The following is a 6,185-nucleotide window of genomic DNA, read 5'->3' on the forward strand; positions in this document are numbered from 1 at the left end:
AACTCTTCCTTCCCAAACCCACCCAGCCGGAGCAAGCTGACCTCTTCCAAGTCTACCATCCCTTGCCCGCCTTGGTTAAGTTTATGATAGCTGATAGTTCATGTTTACTCACGCCCCATGTCTACCATCATTCCTAACGCTATCAGCATGGATTTTTGATCTGCTAACTGCACTGCATGAACACCTACATCAGATGCTAATGCCAGCGTGCAATACCAAGCTCCAACATCCATATCCCAGTTTTTGTACACAGTTACATCACTTGTCTTCCCTTGTATACATGAGGGACAAGAGAAGGAGATAAAAGCACATATATACACACTCTGCAAACAAGGTGGTTCATGGCTAAAATACTAGTCTGAGATTTGGGAGATGCAGACAGCTTCCAAACCTGCCACCAGCACACACGTGGCCATAAGTAAATTACTTCACTTCTGCCAACTTTCGCCCATTCCCTCTATTTATGGCATAGAAACTCGAACCTATCTAAACACATGCATATGCCTGGCAGAAATCAACTCCTAGGCATTATCAGAACATAACTAGAGAATTTTAAACATCTCACGTGTGGGAGAGCGGATGCCCATGGAATACCAAGAGTTTAACAAAAACTGCTTTGCTTCAGCCTGTTGCCGGTTGTCCCGGCTCTGGGCATTATGTGAGAACCAGCACGGCAAGTCCTTCCTATTCACGGGCTTCTTTGCATACGTGGCACTTGCAGAATCAAGCCTTTGACAAACAACACTGAGGCTTTCAGGATACAGACAAGACAATGCAGCAGCGTCTTCCAGGGAAAAGAGAGCAGGCTTATGCTGCTGCCCACTCGAAATTCATTACAACACAGCTTAGCATTCACGCAGCGCCCTGGGAAAACTCAGCTACGCGGGCATAACTCCAGGATCTGAAGCAGCTCTCAAACAAGAACTAAGTTCAAAACGCAGTGGCTCCTTTCAAGCCCCCCCTTACATAGTCAGGGGGACAGAGTAACTCTCCACTGTTAAAATGGAACAGCTTTTCCATGCTGTGATCACTCTCAAAAAATGCAGCTTGTAGGTTAAGAACTTCTCTAAATCCAGGGGGTTTTGTACAGGACAAATCTGGTTTCCTACCTCCAAAAGCCTCCTTACAAATGAGATGCTCAGTATCCTCTGGATATTGCAAGAACCAAAGGCTGAATCCAACATGTAGCAGAAGTAACTAAACTAACATGCAGACAGTATTTTTCAAGTACCTTAAGGAATCTTGCATTCAAGGCCAAACCGAAATCTTTATAGAGCCACCTTTCAGCTAAGTCATGAAAACACAAACTCAGCTTGAAGTGTAACACAATGCCTTAAAAAAGCTTTCTGGGCTTTCCATGTGACTGGAGGCTGCTGCTAGGGTTTGGATCAAATACCAGATCAGAACACTAAGCTTGAAATATAAACACGACACTTCGACTTTAACCTACCCCTTCCCACAGTTGGGAATCCACTCCTCCCCACTCTCGAAGTCAACTCAATTCACTGACGCATCACGGCAAGGATGAGCTATAGAAGCACGTCCAAAATGATTTCGAATACTGCTCAGAGGCAGCTGCAATTCACCCAGTATGTACCTGCAGCACCTCAAGTGGCTGGATAAACCATTCTTCCTGATTTTAATCACCCCACATTCTTCCATTTAAAACTAGCTTATAAATATTTGCCATATAAAGTGAATGAATATTATTTAATGTTTATGAACAGGTCGTTTTTTCTGCACATAGGCCACCAGCTTTCTTCTTCACAATCCTGTTTGCCCAATATTTTCAGACACCAAACATGAAGAATTAAGCAAAGGAAGGCCACTCAAGTGCGACAAGCCACACTGCTAAGACTCCCCCATCCGCACTTTGCTGCCCCACCACCAAAGGCAATGCAAATGTCCATTGACCTTTGGAATTTAACAAGTAACTACCTAAAATAGGACTTGATAAAAAAATTCTGCCAAGCTCACATCTGGCCTTCAGTTCTCGAGATAACAACCCATTCTGGCTATCAGAGTCCCCAAAACTGCCAAGTGCCACGCAATTGCTGCAGTCATCCTCTTCTCGCAGGGAATGACTCTGCCGTTGAGTGCTGGCACTGTCCAGAGCTGCCATGAAGAGCAGGAAAGACTGTCAACAATCAGGTCTTCTTCCTCTTCCCATTTTATGCTGATTCACAGACAGAAAAGCAGAAGCAATCCTGTTTCCACCATTCTTCAACTTCTCAAACCATGAAAACCAACAGGTAACCCCCCCAAGCCCCTAAAGCTCTGGATTTTTTTCCAAAACCCAGTCAGGATTCAAAGCAAAGGAACCTGGGCACTCCAGCCAAAAATCAAAGCAAATTTGCATTGTCTTTCACTTATTAGAATATGGAAAACAAACAAACAAAAGCCATGGATTAGATTTCACCAATCAATTCGTGCTTGTTTTTCTCATCCTGAAATAGGAGCTGGAGGCATTTTCATATGCATTTTGGAAGGCTGCCTGCTTCCATCGCTGCTTCGGAAAGCGAACCTCTGTCTTTTCCTGCAATACTATTTTTGAACTGAATGTTCTCTGGTGAACCACAACAAATGTCTCCTTGACTCTTACAACAGCAGCATGTGAGCTTTCAGGAAAAAAAAGAAAGTCACAGAGCACAGCGTCAGCACAACACTCCTCCCTCTGCCATAATAATAAATCCTGCATTTCTAATTTGGATAGCACAGCAGGCAGAAGATAACCAAATCCTACCTGCAGGAACTTTGTTCCAGGTTCAGGCTAAGAGCCTTTAAGACAACCAAACACCATACAGTAAAGCCTTGTTATCTCAAGAGCCTCTTATGGAATCAGCCTTGTTAATCAAATAAAACAGGTATGCTGTACACCACATGGCCTCACACACCACAAGACTCACACACCTTCTGAATATAGGATATCCAGTGGGGCAAAAAAGCTCTTGATGAGTTAGCCAGCACTGGGATGCAAGCCTTGAAACCAGAAGAAAGGTACTGACGCAAGAAGCCTCTTTTCAGAAATCAAGCTACAACTACCAAAGGCATCAGAATTTAGTATTAAAAACATTTATCCCTTTCACAAACATAGGAAGTTTAAGACATCCAACCTCTATTTGTTCCCAAGTAACACCACTGAGGCGCCTTAAAAAGGAAAATCGGCAGAGGTTGGTGCTCCTGATGCAGGTTCAGTATCTGCAGAGATGAAGAAAAGGCCCCTGGAGACGTGCATGTCCCAGAACAACCTGGGCCTGACCACGAGAACAATTTGCTCCCAGCTCCATACCCAGGAAACCCAGAGGGATGAATCCACACATAGCAGAAGGGCGTGGAGTAAACAGCAAACCGAGAAGGAAATTAAGGCTGTGAAAAGGAATATGCTTCTCCCTGTCTCAGTCTCTGCTCTCTGGAAGACCACCTCTTAGTAAAGTCAGTGAGAGATGATGAGCACCAGGAGCACTGATCCTGACTCTGTAACTGCTGGCACAAGCTGCCACGTGCCTGCACACACACCCCCGACCACCCCTGGAGATTATCCACCCAACTTGCATCCTCTCGAACTCACAGTTGCCTGGTTTCTCTTTAAACCTCAAAAAACTACAGAGCGTCCTACCCAGAAGCAATGAATTTATCTGAGAGCCTATGACACGCACAGCAAAGAGCTTGCAACAAATGACTGCACACAGGTCCCTTGGGCCTCCCTATTATCTCAGCAATTAATACCATCCCGATGACGACATTCCCTGGAAAGGTAGTGGCCAGAGGGCTAAGATGCTTCTGGACACTGCAGAATGACAAGTGACCAAGAAACTTAAAGGGAAAAGCACTCAGCACAGGTTTCTTCCAAGAGGAGTGAATTCCGTTGTTTTTACATCTCTGAAGTTCTACCAGTGCCAGGGAGGGGAAAACGGTTTTGAAAAATACTACCCAAAAGCTAGTCACAGGCCAGCCATCAAGAGAGAGGGCCTGAGGTCTCTTCAGTAAGCACTTAACAAAGTGAGAGTTAAAAATAAACCCCCAAACTCTACATTGATCAGGAGAGGGAAGCAGAACAATCTGCTACTTAGCTGTATCGACAGAAGAGCCCTTGAAGGACACAATCATATCAAGAAAAATATGCTTTGATGGGTATGTCTCGTTTTGCCCATGGATGAGTGCAGTACAGTCGTGAAAAGACGGTTTGCATGAACACACTTCATAGTTTATCTTGATTATGTTTGTGGTGTCACAAACGTCAAGAATGACTGTAAAAAGACTATTTTCTTTCTGTAGTCTGACTTTCTCTGCTTCTCAAAAATAACTGTAATAGACTGAGGGAATAAATAGTACTTTGTTGCCGCACTTTTTGGTAGTCTACTCCCAGACATGTCTCCAGAGACAAGACTCCTTGTGGCATCAAGGTCACAGACATCATCAGTCTTGTGTTTTCTCTCCACTTTCTTCTTTTCCTTTCTCTTCTCTTTCCTTCTCCACCAAATGAGGAATTATCTCACATGTCTGCAACCTCTAAAGAGTCAGGGGGGAAAAAAAAAAAAAAAAAAAGACAGAGGGCTTTACCCCAAAGAGGGGGGAAGGAAATTAAATCACTATGCCTCTGAACACATACCTTCACCTCTGTAACTCCCAGTGACATGTAGGATCAAATCGTCACATGTGAACCAAAAGGAGAATGTCTGGGCTCTGCCTCCACGTATACAACATGAATACACAGCCCAGCCAGGTCTGGGTCTGAAAGCAAGACAGAAGACCTCTTCCAGGGCAGACCTAACACTACTAATCCAAAAAACACACTACTTACCCCCACCTGTCATATCCTGTACGACCGCAGTTAACTGGCACTATCAACGAGCATGCCTCATCACATTGCAGACACATCAAATTTAAATATAAATAAATATAAAAGCCTCCTAGTCACTTTTCTGCCCCAGGACAGCTCCTTCCTCTTACAGTTACTAATACCTCTAACAAAACACTGACCTTGACAAGGCCACCTATGCTCTGCGGTGCCCAGGAACTGTTTCTGGAAAAAGAAAAAAAGAAAAAGAAAAAAAAAAGAAACAAAATTGCTTAAATATCCAAAGAACTCTTCTACTGTGGTTTCACATACTTAACCACTTCTCAGGGCAATAAACACCATTGCCCCCCCAAAAGTGCCCTCTGCCTCTGTGCACTTGTGACCCAGTTCAAGATAGTTTCAGAGGGAAAAGAAAAGCCCTGAGTCACCGAATACTCCCAGCGCAAACTGGTCGAGAGCAATGAAGCTGGGCTGTGGGTGGGCAAGGACAGCTCGCCTCCTCCCTAGGAAGCAGAGCGAGATGTGTTAATGAGAAGACACTTAACTGGAAGTCTACCTCTAGTAATGTATTTCCTCTTATGTCGGATGTGCTCATCCTTCACTGCATGTCTGCTGCAATTCGGGTCAAACTCATCAAACTGGGAGTACGAGGCAGGGACTGTTCGAGTTTGGTCATGTTTATAGGAAATACAACAGGACTCGCTAAGCTGAGAGGGAGGCAATAAAAACCTCCGAGAAAAACCCGCACAGAATTACTGAAAAATATTCGATAGAGATGTACCCTAGGCATCTGATCTACCAAGTATTTTATGTCCAGTTTCCTCTCTGTGACTGGGGATGGATGACGGGAAAATAAACACCTTCTGGGACAAAGCCACCTACAAAGGAGGCACAGTGACTGTAAAGGGAGCAGCCGTGCTCCCCGATGACAGCCAGGAAAGTCACCTAACTTACTCTGCTGCATGTTTCTGCAGACGCACACGGTTAAGTCCCTTTGTATTCAGAAATCGCTCTGAGGAAGGAGCGAAGTCAAAAGCAATTCGCCACCATCAAAGCCGTCCTGGCTGCCCTCCTCCCTGGGGCAGCGCGGAGATGGACAGGGAGCACAGCCCACCACATTTAAGCAGAGAGCAAGAAAAAAAGGCGTCCTCTCCTATCACAGACCACATCAGGGAGGGATTGCCACAGCCCCGGGGAAGGCGAGACCTGAGTGAGTCACCTCTCCCGCCCCGGCTTGCAGACCAGAGGGCAGCCGGGAATAGCTCAGGAGCTGGACGGGCTCTGTAGGTTGGGCAGTTTTGGCTTATCCCCTCCGAATTCTACAATTTCACTCTGACCCTTGCCACAGAAGCGCACCATTGGGCTGCTATCACCGCCCCAGCCACCC

Source organism: Fulmarus glacialis, unplaced genomic scaffold (genome assembly GCF_000690835.1).
Source record: "Fulmarus glacialis isolate BGI_N327 unplaced genomic scaffold, ASM69083v1 scaffold16812, whole genome shotgun sequence".
Classification (NCBI taxonomy): domain Eukaryota; kingdom Metazoa; phylum Chordata; class Aves; order Procellariiformes; family Procellariidae; genus Fulmarus; species Fulmarus glacialis.